Source organism: Ursus americanus, chromosome 3 (genome assembly GCF_024610735.1).
Source record: "Ursus americanus isolate L20-20 chromosome 3, mUrsAme1.1.p, whole genome shotgun sequence".
In the NCBI taxonomy this organism is placed as follows: Eukaryota; Metazoa; Chordata; class Mammalia; order Carnivora; family Ursidae; genus Ursus; species Ursus americanus.
Window position 1 is genome coordinate 55864376 of NC_142129.1, and position 17363 is coordinate 55881738.

At 38.0% G+C, this 17363-nt stretch overlaps 1 long non-coding RNA gene across 13 annotated transcripts in view; it reads right to left on the bottom strand.

Moving 5' to 3' along the window:
• The window catches only part of LOC123789206 (uncharacterized), a 122794-nt gene that overhangs the window by 54451 nt on the left and 50980 nt on the right, over nucleotides 1-17363 (bottom strand). For 5 of the 13 annotated variants that reach the window (XR_015723951.1, XR_006778718.2, XR_015723955.1 and 2 more), the window contains 2 exons: nucleotides 12014-12169; nucleotides 2775-9598 (listed from right to left, as the gene is read on the bottom strand). This is a non-coding gene — a long non-coding RNA (uncharacterized LOC123789206). The remainder of the gene's footprint in view (nucleotides 1-2774; nucleotides 9599-12013; nucleotides 12170-17363) is intronic. The other 8 variants (XR_015723960.1, XR_015723956.1, XR_015723958.1 and 5 more) reach the window with 8 other exon arrangements.

A 17363-nucleotide genomic window follows, 5' to 3' on the forward strand; every position in this document is an offset into this window, starting at 1 on the left:
AATGGGGACCCTTTGGGCTAAGGCTGCTTCATACAGTCCCGACCTGCTCCATTCTTCTTTTTAGGCTGGAAGTGTGTTGGTGGGATTTCTGTGCTTTGAGACCCCCACATGGATAATTTCGGGAGAGCAGAGAGCCCTGAGTTTTTGGTCATGAAGCTCCCCTCTTGTATTCTCCCTATCATGACCCCAGTCTGCACTTCCAGTCAGGTAAAGGTAAGCCTGATAGCTCCTCAAACATATGACTGATGCAATCTTTATTTTAACAGATACTCAAATATTTGCTAGTTTCTTTGTACTCAGTACTAGTTTCTTTGGGCAAAGGGAAAGAATACAATGAAACTTCAATTTAGCAAAAAGCCCCTAAAGTTTACAATTAGACCTTACTCCCATTTTCAAAAGAGAAATCACTCTACATATTAGTTCCTCCCAGTTTGTACAGTAGGTTTAAATTACTTCTGTGCCATTACTAGTTCATATTACTAAGTTATGCTGTTTATTTCACATACATGAAGTTCTTAAAAATCTGATTTCTCTCACAGTATCTACTGTGTGTAATCCACGTGGCATAGACTGGTTTGGGTCTCAAAAATCTATGACTAATTTTAAGGCTTGAAGTCAGCAGTTGTTTTTTTTTTTTTTAAAGATTTTATTTATTTATTTGACAGAGATAGAGACAGCCAGCGAGAGAGGGAACACAAGCAGGGGGAGTGGGAGAGGAAGAAGCAGGCTTATAGCGGAGGAGCCTGATGTGGGGCTCGATCCCACAACGCCGGGATCACGCCCTGAGCCGAAGGCAGATGCTTAACCGCTGTGCCACCCAGGCGCCCCGAAGTCAGCAGTTTTGATTTAGCTCTTTTAGCAAAAAACATCCCAAACTTTTCTTACATGGAATTGATGTTTCTGAGATATGAGCAATGGTCAAGCTTTTTCTTGCTTGGAATAGCTTGAGATCATTTTATTTGATTAACCTGCAATGATTATTTCACAAGCAAAATGATTGGAAATGAACAAATGTCCTTGAATAAAATTTCACCTTGACTTGATTCCCATTTGATGAAATCTGTTTTAGTAAGCTTACATGCTGCATATAAGCAGTGCCACATGCATGCATTTCCTATAAACAGGCAACAGATGCTAAACATCATACTGAAAATGACATACAAGAACAAATGTGGTTTAGAAAGATCTTGAAATTTGGGCAAATTTGATAAAGGCTGTTGTTCAGTAAAGGAAGGTCAGCAATGTGGCTATTTGGAGAATTATGCATTGACTGCAGTCTCTGATTCATTTATTTATGAATTAATGACCTTTTTTAAGGTAAGGTTTCAGCAATATAACCTATAATACCTCTCCAGAAGTAGTCATTTATTCAAGAACAACAGACCTTTTAAGAACTAGCTACAGTTAATATTTTAGTTCACCATTTCAAACCTTGAATGAACTTGTCTCAAAATAGTCCTAACTGATTTAAACAGGTTTTGAGGTCTTTGCTCTTTTTTAAATTTTTTAAAAGATTTATTTATTTATTTCACTAAGAGAGAGAGTGCACACACATGTGCAAGCACAGAGAGGAGGGGGAAAGAGGAGAGGGAAAGAGAAACCCGAGCAGACTCCCCGCTGAATGTGGAGCCCCACAAAGGGCTTGATCTCAAGATCCTGAGATCAGACTCGAGCTGAAACCAAGAGTCTGACACTTAACAGACTGCGCCACCTCGGCACCCCTTGAGGTCTGTTTAAGGCAAGCCTGTGTATTAGTGAACCTTTGGGAAGCGGAGGAAACAACAGGCATGGTTTCATACAATCTTTGGTTTCCTGACTTGACTCTTGGTCCCCAGATTCTGATCATCTCTTGCATTTCATATCTTTCTACACTGCACAGACCTGTGACAACACTACCTGGCAGAGTCTGGAGCTGCCCTGAAAGCTGCAGAACTCAACATATAGTGAAGGGTCACCCATGCTGCCAGGGATGTTGGCACTCTTCTATGTCACTACTCACTTTGCTGAGCCAGGTTAACATGAATCTCAGATGTTTCTGAATCACCACAGGCATTGTTGATTCCTAAGTGCTTTGGGGAATGGTATTGTTAAAATTTATTTTTAATTCCCTTTCATCACAAGTTCTTGACACCATCATAGTCATGGTGGTAGACTGACCATGATGGTCCAGGTTACTCTTTTATAGGACATCGTCGATCTCAGACAAAACAGCATACTTCCTACAAGAAGCATTTAGCTGTACAGCATACCCAAAATTGTTGTTTAAACCCTGGGCTCCTCATCATGTCTTCATTTCAGTGAAAGTACTTGGAAGAGTTTGCATAATTATTTGCGAAGTTTTCTATACCCTGGAACAGAACAGGCCCTTTCCCTGGAATTCTAGATGTTACGGGTGTCATCTATAACTTCCCTGCTTTTCTCAATGAACCTGGATTGTGTCCAGGGCTTAGAAAAGTTTCATACAATCTCTGGTTTCCTGACTTGACTCTTGGTCCCCAGATTCTGATCATCTCTTGCATTTCATATCTCTCTACAAAATGATGGTTAATATTGACCTCCTCCGCCTTTTTAAAATCATCCCTATACTTCCATGCCTGTGTACCATTCTTGCAAACAGTGCATTTCTTATTTAACAAGCAGGCATGGACAAGGCTAAGATCGTGAGAAAATTGTTGAAAACGGTTCAGTCCAACATAAATTAATTCAGTGCAGTTCTAAATTTAACAAACCGGATTCAAAATGATTCAAATTAGATTAGAGTAGTGAAAACTTACCTTTTAACCAAATATCACACTTCAAATTGGAGATCCAATTCCTCTTCATCTGGTTTCAGTTCTGGTCGGTAGCCTGTTGAATATGTAATAGGAATAAATCAGAAGAGCAATGTTTTCTTCTTTTGGCACCTTAAAGACTTTGTAGTTGTGAAAGAATTATTTACTCAAAAATTTATCATATTTGTATCATCAATTTTGAGCCTAAGATAGTAATCTTATTTCAAGAAACACCAGATGAAGTAACTTGATCAAATAGGAAGAGGAGATCTGAAATCTTAGACAAATGTAGATTAGAAAATACATACCTCTTCTAACATTATTTCTTTGAATTTCTCAATTTAAAGGTAAGATCAGCCATGTCTGAGAATATGAAGACAAAAAGCAGCATAGCTTTAAAATCCAATATTATTAAGGGAAATGGGAAAAGAAAAGAGAATGTGGAAACTATGCAAACTATTTTCATGTGAAATGTAGTTCTTAAACTTCCAAGCTTTGACCTACACTTCTCAAAATATCTAATCAACAACAAAAATACATATTTTTAGGTATCAAGTTGTTCCAAAGTCTAAAAAGAAAAGAGTCTTTTTCTATTAAAAGGATAAAGTATGGTGCAAAAGTCATTTTCCTTTCAAGCAATGGTTGTATCCAGGTTTTGTTTTTTTTTTAAACCTACCTAAACATCTTCTCATGCACCATGTTTTTTCAATCAGTTTTTGGCAACCTATCTTAAATTGAGAATTGAAACTGTTCCATTGAAGGCTCCCAGAAAAGAGAAAATGAAAAATTAAGTGCTGATTTCAGGCTTATTGAAGTCTCTGCCTAAATCTGCTTTTGAGAATTAATAGTGCCAAAGTTATTTCATTTGTGGCTTATTTACCATTTGGCCAAAATGAAAGACTAGAAATCATTATCTTATCACATCTTTGCCTCCAGGGCCAGTAATTTCCCTTCAGTGAGTGCCTCCTAAGGCAATAATTTTTTACAGAAAAGTGATGTTTATATTAGAAAGTGGATAGTCTCTTGGTCTCTGTTGAAGATGTCTCTTCACACTTAATGGATGGATGACACTTAAATTTTGTGCTGTCTTTTGTGAAAAGCTTAGTAATTTTGGTACTTCTTGTATACCATGCAAAAAACGATCAAGTTATTGTGTAACGCATTACCATTAATGTATGGCCTAAGTAGTGAAAATAATTGGTATCACCATATGAATCTAAGTGATTTGAGGGCACATGCCTTAGGAAGGGGGAGAAAACTATATATTATTGAATTGGAACATTAAGAGATGGAAAAGATCTTTGAGGTCATTCAGTCCAAACTTATTTTAGTTAGAGTCAACAAAATTAAAATCTAGATAGTTTTGGGTTGTGCTCCAAATCCCACAGATTGTTTAAAGCAAGAATCAAGCCCAGCTTTCAGAGTCCTGTTCTGGAAATGAATAAAATAAATGTCCTCAGTGTACTTTCAAGCAAAAAGGAATCTCTAAAGTTGTTCACTTGCCCACAAGCACTGTCAGTCAAGCTATATATTGTGAATATCATGATTCAGTTAGAAAAAAAAAAAAAACCTGTTTTCATTTGAAGTTGGGCCACAAATACTCAAACATGCGGTTGGCAAAAAGCTAAATTTCCATCAAAGAATTGTGTTTTGTTTAGCTGATTTTTCCCATCTGATCCAATGGCCAAGCCAGCAAATTCTGAACTTAATTTAAGGGCAGTATTGAATAGCTCTAGATGGTAGTGATAACAATTACTACATATGATTTGTGAAGCTTATTACAGTTCTTTGTGTTAAGTTTCATTCTTGGGATATGGCTAAGGCAATAGTTCTCTTCATCTTGGGTGAACATTGTAATCACCTAGGGGCTTTGAAAATGCAAATGTCTGCGTCCCAATCACAGAAATTTTTATCTCATTGGTTGGGGATACAAGACAGGCATCAGATTTTATTTTGAAAACTCTCTGGGTGATTCTAATGTAGAGCTAAGGACCACTGGGTAAGAGAATGTGGTGAATGACATTGCAGCTGGTTGGAGGCCCTTGGACATCTCAGCTTTTGCTCCAGTCCTCTTTAGAATCTCTGCTTCTTTATACGAGACTGATGAATCACTGATCTCTACTTCTGAAACTAAAAAAACAAACAAATGAACAAAAAAGAATGGATGTCCAGGGGCACCTGTCTGGCTCAGTTGGAGGAATGTGAGACGCTTGATCTCAGGGTCATGAATTTGAACCCCAAGTTGGGTATAGAAATTACATACATACATACATAAATTTTTAAAAAAGGAAAAAAAAAGAATCTCTGCTTCTGCTTTTGTGTCTCAAGGCTAATGTGGTCAGCTACTGTGTTAGAGATCTCGTAAGTAGGGAATGATTCCATTTCTTCTTTTGACCCTTAAGGATTCTGTTCCTGAGGAGTTTCTACTCAGATTCTAGTATTCTCCTGTCCTAACATAGCCAAGATGTGGGGGAAGTTAAGTGCAAACCAAGGGCACTGCTATGTTGGGTCAGAGTTCCTTATGTTCTGCTGCCTGGCCATTAACAGGGACATACATCGATATTTTGCAAGTACTCAAAGGCAGCAAAGCAGGGCTGTGACACATCCTTTTAAAATTGCTTTTAGGTGTGCATAGGTGGCTGAGCCTCTGGCTCTTGGTTTCTGCTCAGGTCACGATTTCATGGGTCATGGGATTGAGCTCTACACTCAGCGGGGAGTCGGCTTGAAGAGCTATCCCTCTGCCCCTCTCCCCGCTTGTGCACTCTCTCTCTCTCTCAAATTAAAAAAAAGATGTTTCAGTTGAGCACAGTTCGATATTGTCTTACATATTGTTATTTTGCATGATTAAGGTAATTAATTTCATGAGTGACAAAAAGAAAAACAGATAATATGACAATGTGAAAGTACCTCCCTCTTCCCAAAATTACTTAAGGGGCTTATTAAATTTTTCCCTATTCTGAAGCTAACTCTAGACTAATATTTCTGTTCCACTTGCAAAGTATACCTCTCCAGACTACTCTAATTTTATACTAGCTGATCTCCATATTAACTGTTGTGAATAAATAATAACCCTAACTTTAAAGCTCTCTGGATAAAGTTACCCATGTGAGATGGGGCTCAGTTGTATGTCAAAAGCTACCCCTGTGACTTTCAAGTTGGAGTTGTACTGAAATCATGTTGTGGTTGTTTGTGGGTTTTTTTTGACTCATAACATTTTATGTTAATGTCACTTCTCTACAGTTTGGCTGTCCCCAAACCTCTGGGGCTGTCTCATTTTTGGTTTCCAACAGTATATATCACATGAACTGGTTTTCAGTTTGCATATCTCAAACATATTTTCCAAATTTGGGATAAAACTAACATTGTTTGTTGTTGTATTGAGGTCATGGCAATGAAATTGTTATTTTTATATTATTATATTTATATTGATGATAAGGTAATTAATCAGTCTCACAGGTTCTAACAAACCCAGTGACCTTTTTCTAAAACTATTTTGTAATCTTTTGCTTGTCTGAAATGAAATTCGTGGAACATACAAATCTGTTTATACATATAAACTAATACAGATTACCATGATATAAAGAAACATGAAGAAGTATAAGAAAAGTGTCTTACAGCAAAACATATATATGCCAATATGTAAATGCACAGCCACTATTTCACTAAAATATAAACACAGCCTTGTGCATTTTCCAAAGGCTCCAGATAACTAGCCTGTGACATGTCCTTCTTACTATAATGCCCAATCCTGACTCCCCAAAATTCTCCATCTTCTGGTTCTCAAACTGTCTTACTTTCCACCACTGTGTTCGGTTTTTCTGTTTGCACAGAAGCAATGGATTTGTTGTCCTGCTGCTTCTTCCAACGCTGATAGATAGGCTGGATTGCTTGGCACGGAGTTTCAGTCTTCTAGAGAAAGAGCCACTAAAGAAATTTATGTTCTTAGCTTTCCCCGGTCTGGCTGAATATGAAGCTGGGAATCTCAGTTTCTATGTGAAGGTTCCCATTTCTTTTGCTAGGCTTCTGATTTGACGGCTCTGGCTGTAGAAGTTCTAGGCGGCGCGGTTTGTTAAAATTTTAACAGTCTGCCTTCTCTGACAGAGAACACACTGATCTGTTATAGATTGAAAGAGAATACATTTGAGACCCATGTGAATTACTGTTTTTCCAAACTATTTACTCATTATATATTTAAAGGTCACCAGTACACATCAGTGTTTCAACTTTCTGGGAATTTATTCACTGCTGGTAACTTAAATGAGGCCGCCCTGCTTTTCATTACTGGCTGGTATTTTTAAGTCTGTGAGTTCTGAACTTCTAACGTAGCAGCAGAACAGAATAGCTTGGTTTCAACATTCTGAATTGTGGCAAGGAGGTTTCATATTCCCAAGATGACCATAGGAACCGGATGTGATGTCATCCCCTTTAGTCACCAACATTCTTCTCAACAACAGCTTCATGTTTTTGCCACATTGGGCAAGATCTGAGGGGTCTGAGTTGCAGTTAAAACATTGCCAAGTTTCTGTTTGAGCAGGATAAAATGATCTCTTACGATAATTTATTTTTATTCTCTCTTTAGAAACACTGTTATTTGATGGAGGAGTAAACAGTTTTTAATAGTTTTCTCCACATGGTGGGATCATGTGTGGTTTCCATTTGTTTGATTAGGCTTTGCCAGATTTTAAAACTTGTCACTATAAACAAGATTCTTTTTATAATTAAAAAGAAACCTGCCACATACTATCACAATTATAATCAATATTGTTATTTTTTTTTTCAAATGAATGTTTTATCATTGTTCTGGGCAAGGGTCTTGAAGGAAATTTGCCAAGATTCTTGTGCTTCTTACACTTTAATATACATAGAAATCACCTGATATGTTGTTATTAAAATGTAGATTCTGGGGGCCCCTGGGTGGCATAGTTGGTTGAGCGTCTGACTCTTGGTTTCAGCTCAGGTGGTGATCTCAAGGATGTGAGATCCAGCCCTGAGTTGGGCAACAGGCTCAGTGTGGAGTCTGCTTGAGTTTCCCTCTCCCTCTGCCCCTCCCGCTTGAGCTCTCTTGCTCTCTCTCAGTGTCTCTAATAAATAAATAAATCTTTTTTTAAAAAAATGTAGATTCTGGTTCAGGAAGTCTGAAATCGTGCATTGACCTTAGAAAGTCGTTGGTGATGCTCCTGCTGATGCTGCTGGTCTGATAACCACACTTTGAATAGCAAGTTCTGACCAGAGGTCAGCTCACAGGCAAACCACCTGGAGGGCTCGTTAAAAGTGCTGATTGTCCCTGGTCCCAACCCCACCCTGCTGTTTCTGATTCAACAGGTCTGGGGTTGGGCCCGAAGATTTGCATTTCTAAGCAGGTGAAGTGGATGCTGCCTCAGGACTTTAGTGAAGGCAACTCTGGGGCCCTGTTATTCCCAATCTGGTTTCTAGACCACAGAAGCATCAGCATCACCCGGGAGCTTGTTAGAAATGCAGAATCTCAGGCCCCACTCCAGACCTACTAAATGAAAACCCGTATTTTAACAAGATCCACAGGTGATTCACACATTAAAATTCGAGAAGCACTACCTAGACAGTCTAGGTAAATCAGCCACTCTCAACTTCAGCTACCTGTTATAACCAACTGTGGAACTTTTTAAAAATCCTGATGCCTAGGCTGTACCTCAGAACAATTCCACCAGAATCTCTGTCACTGGGACCAAGACATCATTAGTTTCTTTCTTTCTTTCTTTCTTTTTTTTTTTAGATTTTATTTGTATATTTGACAGAGACAGCCAGCGAGAGAGGGAACACAAGCAGGGGGAGTGGGAGAGGAAGAAGCAGGCTCACAGTGGAGGAGCCTGATGCGGGGCTCAATCCCATAACGCTGGGATCACGCCCTGAGCCGAAGGCAGACGCTTAATGACTGAGCCACCCAGGAGCCCCACATCATTAGTTTCTAAAACTCCCCAGGGGATTGCAATGTGTGGTCAAATTTGAGAACCACATCGTAGATGACACTGGAGAATGAAAGGTAGACATCAAATAAATGAAGAATTGCAGGCGTTCCTTTTCCCTGTTGCTACCCTGTTAGTGCGGCATCAGCCATCGGCGAACGGGAAACTGTTTGGGTCAGGGCATTAAGTTGCTTTGCTATACTGGATTTATGGGATCTACATACACATTTTGGCTCTGTTGCCCCCCCTCGCTTGGCTCTAGCTTTCTCATATGCAAACAGAAGCTAACTGATCTTGTGTTCTGCCCTCTCTGGGCTGAGACCTTAGAAATGCAGCCCCCTGGCATTTAGGTTGCTGTCTTCCTACTTTCATTCAAAAGTGTTATATTCTGTTCTCTAGTTAGATTTTAATGGGAACAGAAAGAGCTCCTGCATGGATAAAATATACCAACATGCAGATTAAGCTACCTTAGAGAGATAAAGATCACATAATTTAGGAGACACAAGAGGTGATTTATGTGATAGATTAAGTAGATAGAATAAAACACTATCCTCGACCATATGTAGGTCATTTTCCCTAAAATCATAGAGTGGTCTTGTGTGGACATGTGATCTGCAACACTTGCTATTTTAAGTCTCTTAATATTCTCGGCCTTTAAACCTTTTCTAGGCCAGCCAAAGGTTTGTGGTTGATTATTGATTTTGGAAGAAATTCATGCATTACTCACCTATGGAGACGTGTTAGATTTGTTATTTCCAAGGGTAATAAAATATGCTTTTAATTCTGGATAATGTTTCTTAATTTTATGTTCCAGGAAAGGGTGAACTCCATTTCTATGTACATACCATGGGAATTTCTGTATGCATAAGGGCCATGATGTAGTTTGTTCTGAAAAGAGAAGAATAGTTTATGAAGAGAATGAAATTTATTCTAAATTCCTCCTCAGAAATGAGGAATATTTTTGAGAGTTTTCCTCCTTTCTATCTTTGTCAACTTTTAAATTTATTTAAATCTTTTTGATTCAACTTCTGTCACCTCACAGGCTAAAAATTCCCACAAATTTACTGCCTATTATCGGCTATCTAGTCCTTTCACTTTTCCTACATTTCCTTGCCCTAATGAGGCACGAGTTGTTGATCTTCTCTCCTCCCTGTCTTCCTGATTGCAGTCCACAGGGGAGGCCTCTCCCAACACCTCCCATAACTCCTTCATTGTGTGATTGTCCCTGTCAGGATGCTCTCTGTCCTGTGCTAGCTTTCCTGAGGGCAGCAGCATAACTACACACAGACTACATTTTGATTGAGGCCAGTGCCCAGGATTCTGTTGGCTTTTGTATAGAGTTTTGTTTTCTTGGGGTTTATTCTTTTTTTTTTTTTTTTTAAAGATTTTATTTATTTATAGGACAGAGAGACAGCCAGCAAGAGAGGGAACACAGCAGGGGGAGTGGGAGAGGAAGAAGCAGGCTCACAGCAGAGGAGCCCGATGTGGGACTCGATTCCGGTAGGCCGGGATCACGCCCTGAGCCAAAGGCAGACGCCTTAACGACTGCGCTACCCAGGCGCCCCTCTTGGGGTTTATTCTGTTGTACATTTTGGATATGTCAGGAACAAATTGATTCCTCCGGGGTCCCCTTCCCTGCTGTAGCTGAGAGTCCAGTGTCATCACCCTGTGAGGACAAGAGGGATTATTCTTCCCTAACTCTATTGCCTAGATCAAATTAACCAAATAATTACCAAATGGTACTTTCCCTGTGGCTGATGGGACACAGTCATAGTTTGCAAGGAGGGGAATGGAGGTGAGTGGTTGTGTAAGAGAAGGACGTACACATACACAATACCATTTCATCAACACCTATAGGTATTCTGTTGTACAGCAGATCTCTAGAACATATTCATCTAGCATAACTGAAGCTTTATACCCATTGAACAAAAATTCCCTATTTTCCCCAACCTCCAACCCCTGGAAACCACTATTGTACTTTCTGCTTCTGTGAGTGACTATTTTATGTTCTTCATATAAGTAGAATCATGCAGTATTTATTCTTCTGCAACTGGTTTATTTCATTTAGTGTGATGTCCTCCAGGTACATCCACATCGCAAATGGTAGAATTTCCTTCTTTTTAAAGGCTGAATAATATTCCATTTTGTATATATACCATGTTTTTAATACCCATTCATCAATTGGTGGACACTTGGTTTGTTTTCGTATCTTGATTATTGTGAATCATGCTGCATGAACATGGGAGTGAAGATACATATTCAAGATCCTGAAGTGGGATTCCTGGATTATATAGTAGTTCTACTTTTCATCTTTGGAGGGAGCTCCATACTATTTTCCGTAGTTACTTCAAGGTAGTTCTCACGTTAAGGCTTCTTACCACAAACAAACAAACCACAAAAAAAAAAAACCACAAAAAACAAACAAAAAAAGGGACACAAGGAAACTTCGGGAGGTATTGGAGAGATTTATTACCTTGGTGGTGATGGTATCATGGGTGTTTGTATATGTCTAAGTTATACATATCAAGTATGTGCAGTTCTTTGTATGTCAGTTATATCTCAATAAAGCTATTTAAAAAGATGCATATATATAAAACTGACTCTGATGCATGGCTTTGTGGCTAAGGATGAGGGAAGAGATACAATGAATCTCAAAGGGAAAGAGTCAAGAGGTTGAGGGAGACTGGGTGCATGAGTATTGCCATCACATTTCAGTGACTCTGGAACCCCTGCTGGGGAAACCCTGCCAGTATTAAAAGCTGAGAGCATGGAGCCAGCTGGTAAGTACCTGGTTAAATACTCTTACCTCATATTACCTAAGACCTCTCTCTGCCAGGTATTAAAACATAGATCCAAGATCCAACTTAAAACATCATAAAACATTACAGGGACACCATTTTAATCAGATTGAAAACAAAATCTCCACCATAAACATTATGGAGAAACTTATTGAATAAAACAGTAAACCATGGCTCTCTTACTACATGGAAGACTCAAAAATAAAGGTCTTAGGCAATACTCCTTGCCTTCTCCATAAATGTTAGTAAATGTGTAACAATCATGTTTGGAGGTGGGGGTGAGGGGGTTGATTTGTAGCATTTGTCATTTCTAATAACGACTCCTATCATGACTGATTTGAAGCTGTTGGGTAGGGATGTTCAAAACAGACTCTTGCAAGTTGGTCTGAGTTGACGCAGGCCCAGCACACCACCGTATAGCAGCTACCAAAACGTGTGATTTTTTTTGGGCTTCCAGATCTCATTTTCCTTTCACTTTCAAATATTACAGAGACTTACTACTCACAGGGCATCTCAAAGATATATTTTCCCTGGCAGATGTTATCTTCAAAATTTACTGCTGTACTGCTGTTTATTTCAGGAGGGTTTTAGAATCATCTCAGGAATCTCCAGTAAGTGTATTTTCCCATCTGGCCAGTGTTCCCAGAATTCCTGCAAAACTCTGAGGGTAAAATAGAGGGGAAAAAAAAAAAAGCAGTGCAGTTGGCTTCTAATAGTATATTCAGGAGTCAAGGTGCAAAGCCTAAACTGTAAGTCACAGTACTAAGAATGTTTAGGGCTGATTTAAAAATCATCTCAAGCCATGTATCTCAAAAAATTTGTTTCTTTTTGCTAAATCCATGTTTGTCCATAGCTATGAAAACTGAACAAAAATGTAATGGCCTCTAGAAATGTTATGTCTTCCCCACCCCCAGTTGAAACCACAAAATCTGTGAATATTGACCTGAGTCAAGTTTTTGCCCATTTTTGCAATTTATAATTTCATTGTAAGAATTTTTTGTTTTTATAAAATCTGTAATATCCAATATGCCTTCTTTTAAAAAGATTTTTCATTTATTTATTTGAGAGAGAGAGTGAGAGAGAGCATGAGCAGGGTGAAGGGCAAAAGGAGAAGCAGACTCCCTGCTGAGCAGAGAGCCTGATATGGGGCTCAATCCCAGGACCATGACATGAGCTGAAGGCAGATGCTTAACTGACTGAGCCACCCAGGCACCCCTCAATATGCCTTCTTAAATATATATGCCCTGCTCCCTCCAGCCGTAAGATCCAAAATGTTTGGGAAGGAATGGAGAGCAATTTGACAGATCTCTACTCATGTCTCTACTGCTCATTGAGAAAATGACCTAAAGACTGAGCACACTGCCAGCAGTCATCTACTATAATAGCTGGTAGGGGCAGCCCTTTCCTAATTGTAGCAACAAATAGAATACCACCCTCTGGTAAACTAGACTTCATATTAACAATTGATGTGTACCTTCAATGATTTGAAATTGAAGGAAATTGAAGAGGACACAAAGAAAAGATATTTTATGCTCATGGATTAGAAGAACAAATATTGTTAAAATGTCTATACTACCCAAAGCAATCTACACATTCAGTGCAATCCCTATCAAAATACCAATAGCATTTTTCACAGACCTAGAACAAACAATCCTAAAATTTGTATGGAGCCACAAAAGATCCTGAATAGCCAAAGCAACCTTGCAAAAAGAAAAAGCTGGAGGCCTCACAATTCTGGACTTCAAGTTACATTACAAAGCTGTAGTAATAAAAACAATATGGTACTGGCACAAAATTAAATGCATAGATCAAGAGAACAGAATAGAAAACCCAGAAATGAACCCACAATTAAATGGTCAACTAGTCTTTGAAAAAACAGGAAAGAATATCCAATGGGAAAAAGAATGTCTCCTCAAGAAATGGTGTTGGGAAAACTGGACAGCAACATGCAAAAGAATGAAACTGGACCACTTTCTTACACCATACACAAAGATAAATTCAGAATGGATTAAAGATCTAAATGTGAGACCTGAAACCATAAAAATCCTAGAAAAGAACATAGGCAGTAACTTCTTTGACATCAGTCATAGCAACTTCTTTCTAGATATGCCTCCTGAGGCAAGGGAAACAAAAATGAGCTATTGGGACTACACAAAGTAAAGAACTTCTGCACAGTGAAGGAAAAAATCAACAAAACTAAAAGGCAACCTATGGAATGGGAGAAGATATTTGCAAATGACATATCTGATAAAGAGTTAGTGTTAAAATATATAAAGAACTTACAATACTTAAAACCCAGAAAACCAAATAATCCAATTGAAAAATGGGCAGAAGTCACGAATAGACATTTTTCCAAAGAAAACATACAAATGGCCAACAGACACATGAAAAGATATGCAACATCACTTATCATCAGGGAAATACAAACAAAACTACAATGGGATACATCTGCCCGAAGGGCTAAAATCAACAACACAAGAAACAGCGGGTTGACGAGGATGTGGAGAAAAAGGAATGCTCTTGCACTGTTGGGAATGCTAACTGGTGCGGCCTCTGTGGAAAATAGTATGGAGGTTCCTCAAAAAGTTAAAAATAGAACTCCCCTAGGATCCAGCAATCACACTACTAGGTATTTACCCAAAGCATATAAACATACTAATTTGAAGGGATACATGCACCCTGATATTTATAGCAGCTATCTATAATAGCCAAATTATGGAAACAGCTCAAGTGCCCATCAATTAATGAATGGATAAAAAAGATGTGATACATATATGTGTACACATACACATATATATATGGAATATTACTCATAAAAAGAATGAAACTTGCTATTTGCAACAACATGGATGGAACTAGAGTGTATTACGCTAAGTGAAATCAGTCAGAGGAAGAGAAATACCATATGATTTCACTCATGTGGAATTTAAGAAACAAAACAAAAGAGCAAAGGAGAAAAAAAGGGAGAGAAAAAGAAACAGACTCTTTAACTATAGAGAAAAAACTGATGGTTATCAGAGGGGGGTGGGGGGCTGGGTGAAGTAGGTGGTGGGGATTAAGGAGTGTGCTTGCAGTGATGAGCACCTGGTGACGCATGGAGGTGTTGAATCACTATATTGTACACCTGAAAATGATATTACACTGTATGTTAACTGGATTTTAAATTAAAACTTTAAAAAGATAAAAAAATATATTTAATTTAAAAAAGTGATATGTACCTTTATAATATTTTATCCTTCTGAAAGACAAAATCCCTTGAAAACTAGTTCAATAATATGGAAAGTAAAGCATTCAACTTAAAAAAAATCTTATGTTCTAATACAATGTTTATGGCTAGGTAAGTCTCTGTCAGTAGCCCATACAAATACAATTGCAAGAAAATTAAATACATTTGATACTCTCTGAAATATATTAATTGTGGATTAGACTAACATTAACATTGCATTGATTTCTCTGACCCCACAATAAATATCCATGCTTACCTGAGCAGGATAGTGTGGAAGTCCTAGGTTGTCTATAAAATATTACATAACAAAATTCAAATCTGCTCAGTGTTAATTTAATGGTGGTGTTTGGATATCTCTAGATTCTTGGTGGATACCAGCTAAATGAAGTGAAAGAGACACAATTACCTAAATACACTAATTTTAAATATATATGTATATATTTAATAAATATCTATATTTCAGAAAAACAAGCAGTGTATGCATGCTACTTCACATAAGACCTAGATTTTGCCATTATTTCATGTATCGGCATTTGAACATGTGAAATGGGAAGTGCTCTCGTTTTTACTAAAGAAAATACAGGGTGGGTGAACTCTCATAAGGCTGTGGTTAATACTTGTCTAGATGCTAGTTTTCCATTACACTGCAGTTGTTTTGTTAGTTAAAACATTCTTGTTACTGAGGAGAAAAATTATTAACTGGTGAGCAATATATTGTATGTTGTTTTCTAACGAATTCTGGTTAGTCTTGCCCTTAACAGAGATGCCTTCTCTATCAGCATAAGGATGGTAAAGTTTCAGTGCAATATTTTGGAGGCAAATTTATGCCTGCAGGGTTGGCAATTTTCTTACTGAAACAAACATTCCTGCAATTCTTTTGACAACTCAGTTTCCAGTGATTTGTAAGTCACATTACATCTCTGCCCCTATGTATGTAAACTGGTGTCCTTCCTTCAGAGTTGTATAAACTGGAGTTTCAGTTCTAGCTCTGTCGCTTTCTTACTGGTGACTTTGGGCAAATTATATTCTATTTCTGAATGCTATTTTTTGAATCTGGAAAAGGGACCTAACAGTGTCCACCTTGTAGGCTTGTTATGAGGATTATATGTAAAAATGTACATAGAACATTTAACTCAGCCCTGCCAGCCCTGGGAATCTTTTGACAGCTTATAGCCTGTCATCAGAGATGCTATGACCTGAGGAGGACAAGAAGCAGAGTGCATTAATTCTTTCATGATCAGAAAAGAATAACTATTGCCTCTAGGCATGACAACATGTTGTATGTAGGACAGTGACTTTTTAAAAATTTGGTTCCAGCAAACTTGTTTTGTAGATACATCCATGTCCAGTGAGCAAACAAGCTGTATTTGCAAAGTGATCATCTAGTCCAACCTCATTTATGCAGGTGGAAACTGAAACTTAGAGAACTAGAAAATTTACATTTGAGGTTTCACACATTGAAACCAAATACAGAATCACTTGCCTTTTATGTTGACGGTGCTGAATAACTCATTTCTTGTTAGGGCTTGCTTGATCACAACCCAAAAACATTGTGAAGACAGTGCAAACCATCCAATCTGGAGACAAACGGAATACGTTTCTAAAGATGAAATGTCTTCCAACCTACTTAATATTTGATTGGAAGCTGGAAGCATAGGAGAAGTAGTGCATGATTTAACCACTTTGTTTCAAAGGTCATGTGTGGTGGTAGATTAATTAGTATGAACTTTATGAAGGTAGGAACGGTGTCTAAATGTTTTGAACCCTGGCCAATAGGAAGCAACTCAGAAATTTGTATCGTGAAACACCTAGAATACGATAGGTTCCCGATTACTGTTTGAAGCACTTAGCATTAACTGAGTAAATGTTTGTGAAATTAAATTTGGAGCTTGTAGTCATGCCAGGCCACTCAGCACAATGGTAGTGATTTTTGCAACATCTCTGATCATAAATTCTCTAACATGGAAGCAAAGAATGGAAACAATGAACAGGATAAGGAAAAATTGATCTCACCTCTGCCTTATTCCATAAAGTACAATTTACATACAAATATAGAAAACAGAAATAACACAAGCAAAGGAATGACATTTGAAATGTAATTTTAAAAAGTGCATTTTTATTGTGTTTGGGTTCAGGTTTCACTCTTGGCAAAATGAAAGTTCTTGTTTGAAAGATAAAAGCCTTATTTTTCAAATGACTTCAACTGTAGTGAGTCTCTACAGAGCAATTAGTGACAAATAACAGTTTAATGAATTAATATAAGTGAATATGAAATATATGAACCTGAGTCTTCTGAATTCCCATTTGATTCAAAATGAATAGAAAAAGATACTTTCATAATTTTTTTTTTTTATTTCTCTGTGGACTCAAACAGTTTTGTAAGTAGCCTGCTCTGTGAAGGATCAAAAATGTGTCTACATTTGCATATCCTTGGTCAAACATTCATTCATTGCTTCTACACACATTCACTGGGAGCCTACAGTGTGCCAAGGCAGCAACCAATTGTTTTCTAGGAACTGACACAAGTTCCTTTGAAGGGCACTGAAGGGCTGAAATCCAAATTAAGAAAACGTTCTCTTAATTCTTTGTATCTCCTCATCTCTATACTCCATGTGGACACGATTGGCTA